The sequence below is a fragment of the Schistocerca americana genome, chromosome 2 (assembly GCF_021461395.2).
Source record: "Schistocerca americana isolate TAMUIC-IGC-003095 chromosome 2, iqSchAmer2.1, whole genome shotgun sequence".
NCBI classification, from domain to species: Eukaryota; Metazoa; Arthropoda; class Insecta; order Orthoptera; family Acrididae; genus Schistocerca; species Schistocerca americana.
In genome coordinates, this window is record NC_060120.1 from 528,695,385 (window position 1) to 528,716,570 (window position 21,186).

Sequence of the window (21,186 nt, forward strand, 5' to 3'; positions counted from 1 at the left end):
CATGACAGTTTGTCCGGCTGTTCGAAGAGGTTGACATAATGGCCCTTGATGGTGACTGTCGCGAATTCGTATCATTCCAGAATGACACTGGTAGAAAGATTGACAGTTTTTGGGCACAGGTGTTCTACACAAAGCCACCAACATCTCTGAAACGTAATACGGTTTTCCGAAGATTTCGAATTCTTCTTGAGCAACTTGTCCTTCGCGGCTTTGTTGACAATACACTCACACGAAAAATTATCATCATTTTTTGGAGAACTGGCAACGGCATTGCCGCAGTGGATGCACCGGTTCCCGTCAGATCACCGAAGTTAAGCGCTGTCGGGTGTGGCCGGCACTTGGATGGGTGACCATCCGGACCGCCATGCGTTGTTGCTATTTCTCGGGGTGCACTCAGCCTCGTGATGCCCATTGAGGAGCTACTAGACCGAATAGTAGCGGCTCCGGTCAAAGAAAACCATCATAACGACCGGGAGAGCGGTGTGCTGACCACACGCCCCTCCTATCCGCATCCTCATTGAGGATGACACGGCCGTCGGATGGTTCCGGTGGGCCACTTGTGGCCTGAAGACGGAGTGCTTTCTTTTTTTGGAAAATTATATCTACTTACAGCGGTAAGTTCAGGTGTCAAAATCACTCGTTTGCTCTGTAGTATATCTTAAGTGACCTAAATTACGTTTTGATGTGATTAATTAGCTGCATGTACAGATATTTTCGAAAATACTGTTTGTGTGAAACTGATATCATTAGTAGTTTGTATATATTTGTGGATGCAAGCAAGAGATGAAATCTAGTGGAGCGAAACAAATATTTTCGTTGATTTGTAGCGCCATAAGACGTCAGTCGCCAATCGTGTTCATCAGTTACGTATGTATACTTTAATTTTCTACAATTTTCCAATAATTCACGTAAACATCCACCCTTGTTTCGAGTGATTACCATTCAGTATTATTGCGATGCGAAATTCTAATGACTGCAAATACGTTGAAGTTTATTTTTTTTTTTTAATTATCGATAAATTTCCGAAGTTTTATGCTCCAATAAATGCAAATTGACTTTTAAAAGCTCGTGTACCATCTGCTGAGAGGGATTAGGAGAGTTTCAAAGCTCCCCATTATAAACAAAATGATCTACTAGAATTAAAATCGAGAGCAGCAGATGCACTCTGTCAACAGCGAATATGCAGCGGAACCAGGAGTGATGGACTGGGTTGAGAGGTGTGTGCAAATTTCAAAAACCATTTACGTACACTCAAAAACCGAATCAAATAGCACCTCCAAGGGGTATGCTCGCAGTTGCCATTTACAAGCACATTCATCATTTAAAAGATTACAGCCATAAAAAAGGATGAAGTATCAACATAACTTCACCAATTCATTCTCCAATAACACTATCTTGAGAATAACAAAATAACTAGAGCGATTTTATTTTGAAGCAAATAAAATGCTCACTTGTAGCCTGACTAATTAGTTCAAGAATAGCGGATTAATGCCTTGAATCAATTTACTTAAAAAAATAGTAAGTCTCTTGACTTTTCTTAAACAGTTACTGAAATCTGCTCACAACAGTCATGAGTCAATAGCAGCTACAGCTTAAAATACCGTGTCACCCAATGACACATAAATTCGTAAGATTCCGAGCCATGTTAAGCCGTATGTATGAGGTGTCCCTTACTAATGAAGCTCAAGTGGCTGAATGTGGGATTATACAGTACACAGCGTATCAAAACGCTTACGATCCAGAATTTGTTAATGCAATTAATAGATGTATGCTGAAAAAGAAAAATCTTCCTGCCCATAGAGGATCAGAAGAAAATTTTATAGAGCGTAGAGCACATACCATATCATGGTGCAATATCCGGAAAAATTGCCAGCCGTATGAGATCTAAAAACGTTATTCCAGTATATTTTACATTTTCGGATGTAGGCAGTGAGCTCAGGCACAAGGAAAAAGCTGTGGTAAATACACTCCTGGAAATGGAAAAAAGAACACATTGACACCGGTGTGTCAGACCCACCATACTTGCTCCGGACACTGCGAGAGGGCTGTACAAGGAATGATCACACGCACGGCACAGCGGACACACCAGGAACCGCGGTGATGGCCGTCGAATGGCGCTAGCTGCACAGCATTTGTGCACCGCCGCCGTCAGTGTCAGCCAGTTTGCCGTGGCATACGGAGCTCCATCGCAGTCTTTAACACTGGTAGCATGCCGCGACAGCGTGGACGTGAACCGTACGTGCAGCTGACGGACTTTGAGCGAGGGCGTATAGTGGGCATGCGGGAGGCCGGGTGGGCGTGAGGGCGTGAGGGCGTGAGGTCTCCACAGTACATCGATGTTGTCGCCAGTGGTCGGCGGAAGGTGCACGTGCCCGTCGACCTGGGACCGCACCGCAGCGACGCACGGATGCACGCCAAGACCGTAGGATCCTACGCAGTGCCGTAGGGGACCGCACCGCCACTTCCCAGCAAATTAGGGACACTGTTGCTCCTGGGGTATCGGCGAGGACCATTCGCAACCGTCTCCATGAAGCTGGGCTACGGTCCCGCACACCGTTAGGCCGTCTTCCGCTCACGCCCCAACATCGTGCAGCCCGCCTCCAGTGGTGAATGGAGGGACGAATGGAGACGTGTCGTCTTCAGCGATGAGAGTCGCTTCTGCCTTGGTGCCAATGATGGTCGTATGCGTGTTTGGCGCCGTGCAGGTGAGCGCCACAATCAGGACTGCATACGACCGAGGCACACAGGACCAACACCCGGCATCATGGTGTGGGGAGCGATCTCCTACACTGGCCGTACACCACTGGTGATCGTCGAGGGGACACTGAATAGTGCACGGTACATCCAAACCGTTATCGAACCCATCGTTTTACCATTCCTAGACCGGCAAGGGAACTTGCTGTTCCAACAGGACAATGCACGTCCGCATGTATCCCGTGCCACCCAACGTGCTCTAGAAGGTGTAAGTCAACTACCCTGGCCAGCAAGATCTCCGGATCTGTGCCCCATTTAGCATGTTTGGGACTGGATGAAGCGTCGTCTCACGCGGTCTGCACGTCCAGCACGAACGCTGGTCCAACTGAGGCGCCAGGTGGAAATGGCATGGCAAGCCGTTCCACAGGACTACATCCAGCATCTCTACGATCGTCTCCATGGGAGAATAGCAGCCTGCATTGCTGCGAAAGGTGGATATACACTGTACTAGTGCCGACATTGTGCATGCTCTGTTGCCTGTGTCTATGTGCCTGTGGTTCTGTCAGTGTGATCATGTGATGTATCTGACCCCAAGAATGTGTCAATAAAGTTTCCCCTTCCTGGGACAATGAATTTTTATATATAGAAACGAAAACGCACAGTTCACATTAAATAACCAGTTGTAATTAAAGCACCATAGCATTCTGGCTAATTGTGAGTGTTTTTATGATTAGGTTCAAATGGTTCAAATGGCTCTGAGCACTATGGGACTTAACTGCTGAGGTCATCAGTCCCCTAGACATTAGAACTACTTAAACCTAACTAATCTAAGGACATCACACATATCCATGCCCGAGGCAGGATTCGAACCTGCGACCGCAGCGGTCGCGCGGTTCCAGACTATAGCGCCTAGAACCGCTCGGCCACACCGGCCGGCTATGATTAGGTGTTAGTACGTAATAAAACTCTGTATTATTGTCGCTTGTAAAGGTAGCGACCCAGCGCTCCTAGACAGGAGTGTATGACGCCTCACTGTCTACATGGGTATCTTCCGCTCCGTCAGCCAGCTAGTCAGCCTTTGTCGTTACTGCTGGCCGCTTTTCCCTGCCCTGCACCGAGCTGCCCTGTCGTCACACTGGTAAGGCACTGCCACCTGATACTTTCCACATAGTAACTTGCGTACTGCCACGACTAATCATACCAGCAGCCACAATTTTTTATCAACAATCTGGCCCATATTTAAAAAGTTTTAGCGTCCACACACATCAAAATTTTTCCCTTTTTTTTCTTTTTCGATGCAGCCATTTTTAAAGAATGGAGCACGTCTTCTTTACCTCTCTCTCGTCATACAATGACGATATTCTCTGAATAGTAAATTTTTAGTAGGAGCGATGCATATGCTTATGTTCTTTTAACGCTGTGAGCCAGCCTGTGTGGCCGAGCGGTTCTAGGCGCTTCAGTCTGGAACCGAGCGACCGCTACGGTCGCAGGTTCGAACCCTGCCTCGGGCCTGGATGTGTGTGATGTCCTTAGGCTCGTTAGGTTTAAGTAGTTTTAAGTTCTAGGGGACTGATGACCTCAGATGTTAAGTCCCACAGTGCTCAGAGCCATTTGACCGATTTTTTAACGCTGTGAGTGTATTTTAAAAATTTCTTTATTAATTTTAATATCACCAAAATGTGGTAACACTGTACTTTGCCTTTTACCGTGTACGTTCCACCTGATGATATGGCTTTAAAGCACGAAACAGGTCATATTTTAACAAACAACAATTTTCCAGCTGTTTCGGAGTTCTTCCTAATACCATGCCCTTCGAAAGCTACGGTTCCCGGATTATAAAATAATTTGTGATAAAATCCCAAATCTACAAATCGGTTTCAAATTGTATTGAATATTAACCACCTACGGCTAGGAGGTCAGAATATGAAACAACAAGAATTAAAGTTAACAACTCTGTGCAAAATCTCACAGAAATCTATCTGCCAGCCAACATAATACACTTTTTTTCTACATAACTTGTGTCTACTGACAAACAGCGATTCCAAAGCAGTTTCATAGATTTGTACGGCGACTGGCTCACGATGAACTAAGCAATTTAACACAAATTCCAGTCCGCTCATTTAAGCACCTGATTACTTTCACAACTAACGAGCAACCGAACTTACAAGCGGCCCTGCAAGACACTAGAAAAAAAATGGTTCAAATGGCTCTGAGCACTATGGGACTTAACTGCAGAGGTCATCAGTCGCCTAGAACTTATAACTAATTAAACCTAACTAACCTAAGTAAATCACACACATCCATGCCCGAGGCAGGATTCGAACCTGCGACCGTAGCGGAAGACGCTAGACCTCCCCCGTTATGAGCGATACGCACATTTACAGACGGAGATAGCCTCGCCTGAAACAACGTCCAAAAAGGCAGTGCATTGGCGTAGGTGCCATTTGTACTGAGGTGAGTCATGTGAAAAGATTTCCTACTTGATTGTAGGCGCACGACGGGAATTAACAAACTTTGAACACCGATTGGTAGTTGGAGCTAGACGCATGGAACATTCTATTTCGGAAATGGTTAGGGTCTTCAATATTCCAAGGTCGACAGTGTCAAGAGTGTGCCGAGAATACTTCATTTTAGGCATTACCTCTTGAGCCGTGCGCGGCTCGTGTTCATGCCCTTACTTGCTTGACAGCTTGTCCTTACAGAATTGTTTCTTATTCGATCTACTGGCGTCACTAAGTTGGTGGTTTGTTTGCCCATGAGTGGCAGCATCAGCGCTAATCGATAAGTGTACTGTCGTACTATCTCTGGAGCGACCGCTAGTACTTCCGGGTCGTGGTCTGTCAGAGTTCCGGGCGGGAGGGTGGGGGACGCAGTGCTAGTGAGGTGCGGACAGCAAGCACTAGCCGACCGCTGGCGACACACATGAACTGTCCGGCGGAAGGAGACTGGAGCGGGAACGACCGTTGCTTGGTCGGTCGGTCGTTTCATCGGGCGACGTGTATTTGGTCTTTTGACAATTCCTGAGCCTCGTCAGTTGGTCACCTTGCCGGACGTGGGTCGGTTCTTTCCATGTGCAGAGATTTCGGATGGCCAATGGGCAAGTGTTCCCTCTGCATGGATAGGTCCGAGCCAGTGTCTCCGGGTCACCGTGTGTCCGACTTGCGAACATACATCAAGGGAGTCGGGATGGAGCTGCACTGAGCTTCGGGCGGGCGTGATTCTTCCGACCCTTGCCTACACACATAACTTGAGTGGGGACGACCTTGGTTGGTCGCTGTATGCTTGTATGCTTGTATGCTTGTGGAAACTCTGTGAGTGTCGATTTGTGATTTCTACTTGTTGTTCCACAGTGATTGGTTTAGGATTGTCGGAGTTCTTACTGTAAGTGTTTACGTCGAACTGCGTGTAGCTTCTGTGATTTCCACTGAGTAGTTATGAATGCTGTCTGCGTACTGGAGTAGGCAGTCGGTCGGTTGGGACACAGCAGCGAGAGTGTGTTGCCTCGCCGTGTTAATGCTGTCCGGCACGGCGTGTAGTACGACAGTCTTTGATGTTTCTTTATATTTTTGAGTGGTTACTGTGCCTTGGCTGTATTTAAACGCCGATTTTGAAGGCTTAGTGCTGCTGGTATCTTCGTCCTCGCGGATATTTTCCGTTGTCGTGCCGTTGATCGGGCGGAAGGGGATTGATTAGGTTGTTGGTCGGTCCTTCAGCCGTCCCTGGGTCGGGTTGCCGTCCGATTATTTAATCATACTTCTGGCTGCCTGTCTCACGTAAACTTCTGTTAGAGTTATCTCCTCAGGCAGACCCTTGGAACAGTTCTGAGCACCACTGTTCTGTAGTTTTTTTGATTGTGATTTTCTTTTAGTTTCAAGTACTGTGTGAGGCCTGCAGCCGTCTGTTAAGTGAGTTTGTTTTACTTTCAAAATAAGGCATTAAGCCGACTGAAATTAAGGTTTTAAGATTCAGTTGATAATACTTAATTTTGAGAGGAGATTTTGCTCTATTTCAAAACTTTGCTATTCAGGCGTTAATCTTTGAGTTGTTCGATGTTCAGTATGTGGCCTTCAGCTGAGTATTTATTTGAATTTTTTTAAACTAAGGCCTTCAGCTGTGTGTATTCCTTTAAAACAATTTTATAACTTGCGTTCGGGATTTCAGCCGTATTGTTTTTGATCCTTTTAAGGACATGGTGATTAAGTGTTTTTAAGAAAATAAAAGTTTGTGTGTTTTATGCTACTAACAGTAACTGATATTGGCCCCTCTTCTCAACCATAACGTGTTTCGCTCTGCCCCGCGACGCCAGGTTCCACCTCTCACCACGGACAATGGAGTGGCTGCGACCTTCACTTAACGACAGAGAGCAGCGGCCTTCGCGGAGAGATGGAGTGCTAACAGCCAAGCAACACTTCGTGACATAGCCACAAAAATCAATGTGGGACGCACGAAGAATGTATCCGTTAGGACAGTGTTGCTAAATTAGGCGCAGCAGACGACCGACGCGGGTGTCTTTGCTATAATGGTGCTGCCGCGAAAACTTCGATGTAATACCGTCCAAGTTGGGAGACACACAGTCCAATCACATTAATCTGACCAGCAGGAAAAGCCTGTATAACACCCTTTTGCAGCGCGGGCCATTGTGAGACGTGCAGCAAGGTAGTTAGTGAGGTTCTGCAAGGTACCGACAGGGATGTGTAGGCATGACGACTCCTAGCTGCACTAGGTTTCTCGATTTAGGATCCGTGGCACGTATAACCTGATCCAGAAGCTCCCACGGATTCGCGATTCGGTTTAAATCTTGGGACTTTGGTAGACGGAGGAGAACTGTAAACTCAACCTGCTGCTCTTCGAAACGTGCAGTAACACTGCAGGCTGAGTGACACGTTACAGTGTCCTCCTGGTATTTGCCAGGAGAACCAAACGGCATGAAGGGATTTTCGTGGTCCCCAAAGGTAGTGCATACTTGTGTTGATTATTTTGCGTTCCAGAATGACGAGATCGGCCACGGATAGCCCTCTAGCCTGGACCCTTGTGGCGATAGTTTGCTTTCAGACGTTTCACGCCGTACACGCCAATGGACATCTGTTCGATGGAGCATTAAACGTGATTCATCCACCTATTGCCACTCTGTGGATGCCCAGTTGCGCTATTGGCGTGTAAATTCGAAACATCGTCTCCAATGAAGAGCAGCCAGCATGTATGCATGAACCAGACGTCTGCTGTGGAGGACCAAACGCAGCAGCGTTCACTGTTGCTGGCCCCTTGATTCATGTGGGCGGTCAATTGCGCCACAGCTGCACGTCTAATCGCCCGTACAAATCTCCGCGGTTAACGTCTACGGCCCGTATGTGAGAACGGTATCTGTTCTTTCGGATATGCCCGAAAGAACAGATACCATCCTCCTATAGTTCAGGCTAACCGGCCATTGACCTTATTCTTTTGTGCTGGATGCACACGCATTTCCCGACCTCTTAGGGGACTCTGTAAGATTGTCTGCCGCGAATAATGAGTATAATGGACAGGGTCCCTACGAATGTAGTGTGTGGACATTATGTTGTTAATGTGGGTCTCACGGGGAGCGTGCAAGGGATAAATCCCTGCAGTCGCACTGTCATCTGTGCCCTCGGTGGCTCAGATGGATAGAGCATCTGCCATGTAAGCAGTAGATCCCGGGTTCGAGTCCCGATCGGGGCACACATTTTCAACTATCCCCGTTGATGTATATCAACGCCTGTCGACAGCTTAAGGTATTGATTTAATTATCATTTCATTCTAAGAGAGCTGGCCTAGTCACAGATGGTATCTGTTCTTTCGGATATGTCCGAAAGAGCAGCTACCATCTTCATATAGATCAACCTAACCGGTCATTGACCTTCTTCTTCTGTGCTGGATGCACACGAATTGCCCGAACTCTTACTGGACTCGCGAGTAATGTGTATAATGGACAGAGGCACTATGACTGTAGTGTGTGAACATTAAGGTGGGAATGTGGGTCTCTCGGTGAGCATGCAAGGGATAAATCCCTGCAGTCGCACTGTCCTCTGTGCGCTCGGTGGCTCAGATGGATAGAGCATCTGCCATGTAAGCAGGAGATCCCGCGTTCGAGTCCCGGTCGGGGCACACATTTTCTGCTGTCCCTGTTCGTGTATATCTACGCCTGTCGACAGATTAAGGTCTCGATTCAATTATCATTTCATTCTATGGCCCGTGGTGCAACACAGCTGCCTCAGTGACGATTTTGGATAATTAAATTTAGCCATGCCCAGTATACTTTAACCACGGTAGCACGCGAACAGTTTAAAAACTTAGCCGTTTCGGAAATACGTTCACTCTTGCCCCGAAAGCCCGTAATCAAGCCGATGTTTACTTCAGATAAACCGCTCCGTTTCCGCATTACGTAAGCAACTGCACTGTTTTCCGCGTCCCCCGATACACTTTATATGCCCTCCAGTGCTACTGCTGCCACCTGATATCTGTGAGTGATTATTACATGTTGACGTCGAGCACAGGCGGTGGTCTCATTAATGTGACTAGTATGTGTAGTTTACCAATGCGGGAGGAAAAATTGTTCTTTAGAAATGGGAACACTCTCTCGTGAATCGTAGGACCTGACACGGTATAATACCCGAAACACATGCTATGTGATGTTAATATGGCCAGCAGTAGGACAGCTCGTTACGCAGGAAAAATGCCCTCAGCTTTGTGGTACATCCGACACTCACGCAAATATGTTCATATAAAAGAATATGTCTCTTCTTGCTTCGTATTTTGTCTCAAACAGTAAATCATGAACTCTCTTTGTGGCAGCTAGGCTAATTTTTTGCACCTCATCCTGAAGCTCTTATCTGACGGTTACTTATCAATACTGAACGCCTGAATGTCTCTATGACTGATACATGCTAATTATTTTTTCTCTCGAGTACCAATATTGACTTTATACCAGAGCCAGTCAGCCTATTATGTCAGCATGACTCGGAACGATAACGCTGAATAATCCACCGTGGAGAGTGTTTTGAATGTGCAGTTTATAATGGAAGAATCCAAAAAATATTTGTTGTCCTCAATTCAGTAATGTGGGACCATAGAAATAATTTCACCTTCCATAGCATTTAAACTGGTAACAATAAAATATTTACAAAATTAAATATTTATCACAAATATGTTAGGTTGCTGCAAGAACAACACTGTTCGGTTTCGATTTAGTGAATTTTTTACCTTTCCCTCATTTCAAATTAGACAACAGCTGTATCGAACACACAGCTGACAACAGCGTTGGCCAGTAGAGAAACTCGAGCAGCCAGAGTGAATTAAAACCAAGGAATCGGTGTTATTGTTTACAGTCCCATCAATTAGAGACGGAGCAGAAGATCGGAGTGGGGACTGATGAGAAGGAAACTCGGTCGTGTCCTTTTCAAAAGCACCATTCCCTGAATTTTGCTTAACTGAAATCGAGAAACCACGTAAGGCCTAAATCTGGACGGCCAGCTTCATAAGCAGCTTATGGTACTTCAGCTTACTCTCCTTCCCCCACAGGATAGAGTAGTGTGCAGATGAATAGTCAATGGAAATAATTTTCGCAAATTGAATAGTTTAACTCAAAGACTTTCTAAGCGCCAAAAGGTTGTTTAGGAATTGTATTAAAATATGTATCACAGGAGTGAGCACTAAATGGAAGGAATAGAATGACAGATAGCTTTTAACATTTAATTAACGTAGTGCATGTCATATTAGTGTCCGCCTGCTTAGCTGGGAGGTAACGTGCTTGCTTACCATGCCCTGGGCCTGGGTTCGATTCCCGGCCGCGGTGGAGATTTTCTCCGTTCGGAGACTGGGTGCTGTGTTGTCCTCATCATCATTTAATCCTCATCATAGGCCACAAGTCGCCAAATGACTGAAATAAGACTTGCACTTGGCGGTCGAATCCGAACAATGCCATACGACCGTTTCATTTCATGTCATATTAGTGTGAACTGCTGAAGTCAGAAAAACTAAACATTCCTGTGTATACCTTTTTACTCAAAAATCAACCAAGTGCCAATGGTGGTACCAGACTTATTACCATTTCTAATATTAGGAACCTCCTCTCCCTTTTAGATTCTTACCTTTTTTTCTGAATTTCCAGTTTGCTGAAGGGATATTGCGCTTCTCTAACTCCGGGATTCGTTTCCGAGAAGAGTACCATCACTACCTTTCACATCTGCAACTTCCCTGTTGCTACAAGGGAGTAAAATTTTGGAAATTTGTGGTAAGGTCTTATGGGACCAAACTGCTGCTGTCATCGGTTCCTAAGCTTACTCACTATTTAATCTAACTTAAACTTACGCTAAGGACGACACACACACCCATGCCCGAGAGAGGACTCGAACCTCCGACGGGGGAAGCCGCGCTACGAGGGAATCACCAAGATAGTAAATATTAATGAAATTTTGTTCCGTTAACATACATAGCATATTCTACAATGTCATATACGTCTCCAGGTATAAATGCCCTGCACAGCCTCTTCCTCTTCATAATTAACGTAAAGTCCTTACCGCTCGGCGAGTAACTGTGGCCGGATACTAAGAACTTTTGTTCAGTGATGTTAAAGACTCCAAACGACATATAATAAACAAAAAGGGAGATTATCAGCCTTTTTATTGAGATCTGCTATGGCACTTAGCAGACTTCTGAGTAAACCGGTGGCCAACATAACAAAGGTTGTGATGAATGCATGAACTAAACTAACTACTGTGGCACATCACAATGTCTTGGGTGCAATGACAATCTTACACATATGGACCGTTATGGAAATACTAATTTACTTAAAAAATTACAAATAGCAGGTTTTTTGGTTACACTCTTTCATTAATACAGAAAGCCGACACGGGTGGAAACATACGATAGTAGAAGTAAAAATGTTTCAGTAAACATGGGTCCAGAAACGAGCCGTCTCCAACATAACGGAGAATGTGTGGTTTAGTGCCGCCGTTGTCTGTTGTATGAAATATTGTCGTAGGCAGCATAACTTTTCGACAAAGTACACGTGTAATTAGATTCTAGTTTTACTCAAGTCGTATTCTGAGAACTACAGCACTGGTTCAGCATGTTACACATTACAGTTTGTCTGTTGAAAGAGATGTATTATGTATCGTCCTCGCATTTCCATGGATATGTATCTGTAGTAAGTTCTAATTGATGAATATGAACGATATGTCAAATTATTCCACCATTACATTCTGTATGAACGTTGTCACTCACAATATTATGACTATGTGTTAAGCCGCTATGGTAGTTTAATCAAGGCTGCTTTTATGGAACATATCCTGCAAAAATCTTTTTTTACATGCCGTTGGACATTTCTGTAATTTTATGTGCATTTTTATATCCTAGATCGGTAATTTCTGTTCTTGTAATATGCTGTTCGACATTGCTGTTTCTTTATGTGCTAATTTATACTTTAGAACTGAAGATGGTTCGTTCGCAGCTGAAACTACACTGTTACACTGCCGTTTGTGAAAAGTGAAATACCGAAAATGAATTACCCGAATAGCGCCACACCTGGTGGAAGTGGCGACTGGTGTGCAAGCAATACGTGATACATTTTGCAGAGAGATGGGGTACACGCAGGCTGAGCAGAGCCCTCTCGTTTCGGTGCGACAGGGTCGGTGTTGCGACTAGTGTAGTCGGTGCAGAGCTGTCACACAAGGTGGAAACAATACAGTGAGTGCCAGTATGCCTCTTCGACATCGAAGGAGGCCATATCGGCGAGTTCGAACGGGGCAGAATGATCGGTCTCCGGGAAATGGGGTTGTCACACCGTGACATTTCGGCTTTCACAGGGCATGCTGCTATGACAGTGACGCGTGTGTGTAAGCAGTGAATAGAGGAAGGTCGTACGCAGCGACGAGCGAGAACTGAACCACGAAACATGAGCATAATACGGGATGACCGTCATCTTGTCCGCATGGCCATTACGGCCCGTATAGCGCTATACACAGTGTTGGATCGTCGCTGGAGCACTGCAACAGGTGTGACCTTGTCAGTGTCGACGGTTCGTCGCCGTCTGCTGCAGGTTGGACTGGTTGCACGCATGCCATTACGTCGGCTTCCATTGTCCAGAAACCACAAGCTCCTACGACTGCAGTGGGCACGTGAACACCGTCACTGGGGTGCTGTGAGGCAACATGTAATCTTTTCGGATGAGTCCTGCTTGAACGTGTCCTACAGTAATGGCCGCATACGTGTCCGGCTGTACAGTGTTGAGCGCAACCTGGAGGGCTGGATTGTGGAGCGGCATAGCGGACAAACACCAGGTGTGATGGTTTAGGGCGCCGTTCGTTACAACAACCGATCTCGCCTCGTACGTATTGCGGGCACTTTGAACATCAACCGGTGCCTAACGGAGGTTGTGGAGCCTGAGGTACTCCCCCCTGCTTCAGGCAGCTCCACAGGCCACATTTCAACAGGGCAATACCCGGCCACATATGGCAAGGAACGTACAGGCCTTCTTCGAAGAGCCACGGGTACCGTTGCTTCACCGGCCTCACGTTCGCCAGACATATCGCCCATCGAACATGTCTGGGATATGGGTGGTAGGCACCTGGTTCGTCACGGTCTTCCAGTAACTGGCACGACGGATTTGTGGGCTCGGATACAAACAGCGTGGAGGGAAATTCCTCAGGAACGTATTCAGAATCTTATTGATTCAATGTCACAGTGTAAAGCAGCTATAATTCCAGCGCATGGTGGCCGCACGACATATTGAATGGTAGGGCTCAAAGGACATGTACAGATTTGAAAAGGTTATCATTTGTTACTTGTCGTGTGCCTAACCTGTGATATAAATTAATTGAATTCATGCGTTTCCTTCTTGGAGTTGCCATTTTCGCAAACGGTATGTAGTAATGACAATTTTTTTGCGATTTTGACTTCGAGGATTTTTTAATCCTTAATGTACATAAAAAACGGTTAGATGACTTAACATATGGCCCGCCATGTGTATCAAAGGCAGGCCATGTACGTCGATTTATACACATATTCCAGGCCGCGTGAATAATTCGTATATACAGCTACAGTTAATTCAAATGGATACGTAGTGTCCCTAGTCTCCTGGAAAGGCCGTGCCCTTTCGTTTCCGAAATTCGTTGATGGGCAGTATGACAATCGATTCTCATAGTTTTCCCTGCAGTCACCTAATTCTTTGCATTTAGTATTTTTTTACAGCCGTGGTAACTCGCGCGGCAACGTTTCTAGAGGTTATGTGTGTTTTAAGTAGTGTTTCTGTAAAGATTAGAAAATGTTTCTTAGTGAGTCTGCTACGGTGTCCGACAAGGATAGCTAATTAAGAGAGAGTGAGGCGAATTTGTTCAGCGCAGTATCTGACAGCAATGATCCTGTGTACTCTCTTGAGAGTTCAGATAGTGTTTCCGACGATTAGGATGCAGATGGACCGAGGCAAAGAGAAAGACCAACTGGTGGGAAATCAGCAAATGTGCCTTCCAGCGACGTCTCCTAAGTTACTTAGCGTGATGTAACTGGAAATATGAAATATATTATCACAATCTGCAATGAGGGAATTGATGATCATGTGAAGTCGAAAATGACTGGAAGATGTGATGAATTGGACTTTCAACGATTGTTTCTTGATGACCCAATTTTGAAAATGTTGTCACCGAGACGAACAGTTATGCCGAGCAACGCATTACTGACAGTGTTGTCAATGAAAAATGTACAGAACACACTAGGCCACAACAATGGATGGACACAAATTATGAAGCAAGGCTTTTTGGATTCGTCTTTTGGATTGGTTTGGATCGGAAACCTACATTTCAAAACCATGGGTCAAAGAATGCGTTGTACAAAAAAGGAGGTAAGTTTTTTCTCCGCAACAGGTTTGAGATGCTTTTGAATATGCCACACTTTTCGGACAATTCTGCCACAAACAAAAGCAAACATTACAAAACTCCAGTGTTAGTTAATCTAATAAACGATGAACTTCATTAAGTGTATTGCTATTGTGAGAAAGTGTCCATTGATGAAACTATGAGTACCGTTTGGAAAAAAAAATATGAAAAGGTCGTGTGACATTGTTGTTCCCCGTTCGGGGAAGTTCGGTCGCCAGGTGCAAGTCTGATTTGAAGTGTTGCCAATAGGCTGACTTGCGCGTCGTTGATGAGGACATGATGACGAGGACAACACAACACCCAGTCCACGGGCGGGGAAACTCTCCAACCCCACCGGGAATCGAACCTGGGCTAATTGCAGGGTAGGCAAGCACGTTACCACTGAGCGAAGCAGGCGGACTGTCGTTTACAAGCAGGCTGGATTTCGTAAGTATATTCCGAGGAAACGTCATGAACGTGGTTCAAGCTACTCAAGCTGTGTGTTCAGAGAGGCTATACCTCGCATGTGAAAATATATTCTTGGAAGGAGATGGTCCTGCAGATCAAGAGGTGCCCTCGCGTGTAGTGATGGAATTGATGGATCAATTGATAAAAGTCGGACACACTCTGTATTTACTACACAAGTGTTGCCTTAGCCCATAAACTGAACGAACACTTCAAATGACCTCGTAGCTACATTGAAGAGTAACAGGAGGTACAATCGAACGACCGTAGTAAAAGGAAGGTTAAGAAGGGTGACATGTTGTGCATGCAGAGTAACAGAAATGTTAAGGTAGGAAAATGGACAGACAAGAGAAATTTTTTATTTCTGACCATTAAATAAGTTCCAGAAATGGTAGAAAACATCTCAAGGAAAGGAGTAACCAAAAACCCATCCACAATTTTGGACTACAATGCCGCAAAATTCTTCATAGACGTGTAAGAGCAAATGGCAACTTACGTCTCCATAAAAGATTTGAAGGGTGTCGCAAGATTGCATTTGAACACCTCACAAATACGGCAACTGCCAATGTACATGCTATCTACAGTCAAGTATTTTACATAAATTTCCACGTAACTCAAAGTTGCACTTGCTTTGAAAAAGATTGGAAACTTGAAAGATGTGCAAGGACCATCAAGTTCATAGGACTATGTCTTGCAAGAGAAGCAGGTGCACATCGTATTACCGAAGGTATTCTCAAAAATGTGGTCCAGCTGAAGAATAAGGAAATCAAAGAAAGTTATCACAACTGTAAGGGCTGTCTGAATTAAATGTTCGTGTGCTTAGAATTTTTTTTCATTTTTCACACTTGTAACGTGAATGTATACAGCCTATTAATTAATTTAGAGATGTTGTTAATCTGCTGTGAATTTGTAAACCAACCCGTTGAGGCCTTTAGTATTCAGTAGTTTTATTACTTTTGCTCTATTCTTCAAAAAGTAAGAGTAATTCTTCTGTAATTCTGAAAAGGGTCTTGGTTTGTTGTTAATTGTTGTGCATAGTTCGTATACACGTCGTCTAGCAGGAGTGATATTAAAGAAATTAATTTCACAGGTCATGAGTCTATCCATTACACTCAACTGATAAAGGCCTTGGTCGCATTTCAGATACAGTGTTTTAAGTGGGACAATAATTCATCCTGAAGTCAGTTGCAGCTGATAACCACACAGTCATAATTATCTCGTAACGTCTCCTTTACGGATCGATGTTTTATGGAATGTTTCTGCTCTATTACCACATACTTATATCAGTATCAGTTTTCTCCCTTAATTACGATACATCCGGCGTATGTGGATGGTAGGCTGTCTACAACTACATTCTCAACTGCAGTTACCTTTCTACTGTTTAGTGTGTATGAGCTCTTGTTAACACTGGAAGCAGCACGTGGTGAAAAGTAAGTTGTCGAGATATATAACGTGAACTGCGCGACCGCTCTGCTTTCGATAGTTATCTTAAATGAATATTTATTTATCACCGCCAGTTATTTAGAAAAATATTTGTCTCATACAGCTGTCATTACGTATGGTAGTTCGTACAGTTAACAGAGCTCAGAGTGTCTGTTTCAAGGTTTTATTTCTAATAGTCTCAGCATTTCTATTCCTACCACTGCGTAACGTGTTTCTCTCCTATCCAAAAAGTACAGCTTCTCAAACAAAACCATCTCAAATCGCATTGCTACACATAAACATCGGTTACATGATTCAGTTAGCAATTTTATGTTCCTGTGGGGGACAAACCCGTTTATAACCAGTCATTTCTATTTCATTGCTCTGCGAAACGGCTAAGAGTTCAAATGGTTCAAATGGCTCTGAGCACTATGGGACTCAACATCTTAGGTCATAAGTCCCCTAGAACTTAGAACTACTTAAACCTAACTAACCTGAGGACATCACACACACCCATGCCCGAGGCAGGATTCGAACCTGCGACCGTAGCAGTTCCGCGGTTCCGGACTGCAGCGCCAGAACCGCTAGACCACCGCGGCCGGCGGTCAAGAGTATTCATAACCCCAACGACCAGTAAACCATATTGCTGTCGATTCTCCAGTGCCGGATGGAGTGGCCGAGTGGTTCTAGGCGCTTCAGTCTGGAACCGCGCGACCGCTACGGTCGCAGGTTCGAATCCTGCCTCGGACATGGGTGTGTGTGATGTCCTTAGGTTAGTTAGGTTTAAGTAGTTCTAAGTTCTAGGGGACTGATGACCTGAGATGTTAAGTCCCATAGTGCTCAGAGCCATTTTTTCAAACACACTTTCTCATTTCCCTTACCCTGTTCTTGTTGACTTTTTCTTCCAGACTTTCAGAAACATTTGGAGAGCTTGTTTTCATTCATTCGGCACAGGCCGAGAAGATTACCTGTCCCATCATTTCTGATATTTTCTATATAACTTGCAAGAGAGCCTGTATTTTCTAAGTATCCATTGTTTGTACACTCATTACTTTTCTAGTACTCCACCCAAAGCATGTCCATTCTGTCCGGCTTATAGTTCATCAATAAGCATTTACACTGAAGCGCCAAAGACACTTGTATATGCATGCATATTCAAACGCAGTGATACCTAAACAAGCAGAATACGGTGCTGCGGTCGGCAATGCCTATATATGACAACAAGTGTCTTCCGCAGTTGATGGACCGGTTACTGCTGCCACAACGCAGGTTATCAAGATTTAAATGACTTTGAACGTAGTGCTACGGTTGGTGCACGAGCGATGGGACACAGCATCCCCGGGGTATCGATGAAGTGGGGATTTTCCCGTACGACCTTTTCACGAGTTTACCGTGAATATCAGGAGCCCGATAAAACATCCAATCTTGGACGTTGCTGCGGCCAGAAAATGATCCTGCAAGGACGGGATCAACGAAGACTGAAGGCAATCGTTCAACGTGACAGAAGTAGAGCCCTTCCGCAGATTTCAATGCTGGGCCATCAGCAAGTGTCAGTGTGAGAACCATTCACGGAAACGTCGTCGATGTGGGCTTTCGGAGCCGAAGACCCACTCGTGTACCCTTCATGACTGCATGGCACAAAGCTTTATGCGTCGCCTGGGCCGGTCAACACCAACATTGGATTGTTGATTACTGGAAACATGTTGCCTGGTCGGACGAGTCTCGTTTCAAATTGTATCGAGCGAATGGAGGTGTACGGCTGTGGAAAAAACCTCATGAATCCATGGACTCTATGGGTCATCTGTGGACTGTTCAAGCTGGTGGATGTCTGTAATGATACAGTGGAGTGATATGGGACCCCTGATAGGCTTAAGTACGACTCTGACAGGTGACATGTACCTAAGAATCCTGTCTCATCACCTGCATTCATTCATGTTGAATGCGCATTCTGACTAACTTGGGCTATTTCAGCAGGACAATTCGATACCCCAGACGTCCAGATCTGATACAGATTCGCTCCAGTAACACTCTTCTCAGTTCAAACACTTCCGCTTGACACCAAACTCCCCCGACATGAGCATTGTTGAGCATATTTTGGATGCCTTGCAATGTGTCGTTCAGAAGAGATCTCCACCCCATTGTACTCTTACGGATTTATGGACAGCCCTGCAGAATTCATGCTGTCAGTTCCCTCCAGCACTATTTACAGACGTTAGTCGAATCCATACCACGTCACGTTGCTGCACTTTTGCGTACTCTAGATATCCAAGAGAGTAAATATTGGTGATACTGCGGCAAGGGTAGGAACCAATTTATTCTTTACATTTTTATGTGTGGACTGCATCTGTTTAAGAAATAAATTGTATAGTTAGATTTGTGATGCAACGGTCCATATTTTGCTGTATTTTCTTCTTCGTTATGTGAACGCCATAAATTTTTGAAAATGGCTTACAAGCAACTCTCAGATGACGACGTTCTTCGGATGCTGGGTGAATGTGATCTCAGTGTCTCGGAAGATGTCTTGAATAGACCTGTTGAGGCTTTATGCCGGAAGAAAGTGTGTCAGAATGGGAAGATATTTTTGAAATGAATTCAGAAGAAAGTTGCATGAACAGCGAAAATTCTGATAGGGATTCCTGTGAAGGGGATGAGTTTATTGCAAAATCAGAGCGAAAATGGACATGTTCAGTGCCCCTGGTGACTTGATGTCGTCAGTGTAAGATATCCAAAGGATCTCGTGGGGGGCAACTCACGCAAGTCTTCTTGTAGTCACAATATCTGATGCTTGCAACATATTGTTTGATGGCCCAGTTGAAGATACTAGATACACCTTCACCAATTCTGAACGGCCACAAGTTGTTCATCATAATAACGCAAGTGCTTCTCTGAAGAGAGTTCGAACTTTGATAGGCGTAGATTCTGTCAGCTTGAGAGGTGTGTTGTTCAGTGCTGGAGCTTCCGGAAGGAAGTTGTTTCTCAAATGTGGACAGCAGGAGAAAATATTCATGGTGCTGTTGTTATTTCTGCGATGGTACGAAATCGATATGTGCATATTCTTCAGTTTATCAGGATTTAAGATAAAGCAACCCGTGAACAGTGCTTACTCAACTTTAGACGCCCAAAGGATCTAACCTGAGTAACCTTCCACGCTAATTTATTGAGAAATTAAGAAAAAAGCATGGCTTTTCCGGAAGACCCCAGTCTTGTATACAATGTTGACCACTTAGGCTTGCTATGTTAAGGGTTAGCACGTGCTGCAATGTTCGGCGTGTTGCGTCTTCATGTTGAGCGAATCACGTCAGCCATGTGCGATGCTGGAAATTTCTGTCAAGTGGTTGCGGTGCGTCTACGACGACGAGGATGGTATGTTTCGTACACCCAGCACGCGCGCATATGAAGCTCTGCAGCAGTCTGAAGAGCGGTCTGAGTTTACATTCAGAGAATGCTCTCCGGTGCCCACCGACGACATAATGTGATTTTCCGCCTCGGCTGCTCTGAATTACGATGGCGTTCCGTGTTTACCTAGGCATGTTCTGGTATTTACAGACACGACAGTCTTGTACTACCGCGTTAGCTCCGTGCTGTTCGTAGTTTTGCACAGTTCAGCGGTTGCATTAAGTTCGTGCAGTAGCTGCATACTTTGCTCTCCTCATAATTTTCGACTCATCATCGTTCCAGTTTCTCCCGACAGAATCAGTGAACTGGAAACAACGGTATTTGGCGGACGACATGAATTCGACTGATGAGCATTACTGAAGTTTTTGATAACTACACGCAGAGGTAGCTGGCTTTTTGTACTAAAGTAACTATTAATCACACACAAAGATAATTTGATTAAGGTAATAAACATTAAGTTAAAATTTTGCTTATAATTTCTAAGCCCTTTTCCTTATCGTCATGGTAATCTCCTTCGTTTTTGCAGTCGCTGTGTAGTAGCTGCTGGGATTGGCTCCTACAAAATGTTTGACCCTCGAGTGATTAGTAGTGGTCAGCTTCAGCTCCAGATGCTTGGAGACAAAAGTGTACAGAACACAAATTAGAAGTCAGAATTAATAGTCTCTTGCAATAAAGACAACGTTCGACAATTTATAAAACTGAATTTCAATTGAAGAAGCTTATGTACCTTCAGATTCATACTAATTACTGCAGTAGTAAAAAAGAAACTCCGAAACGATGAAGCCTAACTCAAGTGTCTCTCTGCAAGTAAATGACGAGACAGGTTCCTAAACTCTCAGTTAGCGAAGAGCGTTATATTACCTTAAGTCATCCGTCTTTCCGTTGGTTTTGATGGTGCCTTCAATCTTTTCCTTTCTTTACGTAACATTCCACCTAACAGGCTTTACAACCTTCTCATCCTCTACGCCAACTATTCTTTTCAGTATTTGCTGATTTCTTTCCTTACATGCAGACTTCCTTATTAAATTTTTCGATGGCACATCATCTCAGATACTTGCAGTCGCTCTCCTGATTTCCTATCGTCTATCTTTCACTGTCATAGGATGCTGCGCTCCTTGCACTGTGTTTCTAGTAAACAAATTTCCGATTTGTCTATACGTTGCAACGATTCAGCACTTGCACGTATCAATGTTAATGTATCAGTGCCTGATACTCAGTACAGAACCATATCCCTAGCGTCTGTCTTCCGATATTACAGGCAATTTTCCGCCTCGGCTTCTCAGATTTACTATGCCATTGTTGACGTAGGCGTGTGGTGGTATTTACAGTAACAGTACTGCCACATGTT

General features: G+C 44.7%; 1 pseudogene; it reads left to right on the forward strand.

Annotated features, from left to right (window-relative positions):
- The first annotated feature begins 260 nt into the window (after positions 1–260).
- LOC124597250 lies at positions 261–378 on the forward strand (annotated as a pseudogene).
- The last annotated feature ends 20,808 nt before the right edge of the window (positions 379–21,186 follow it).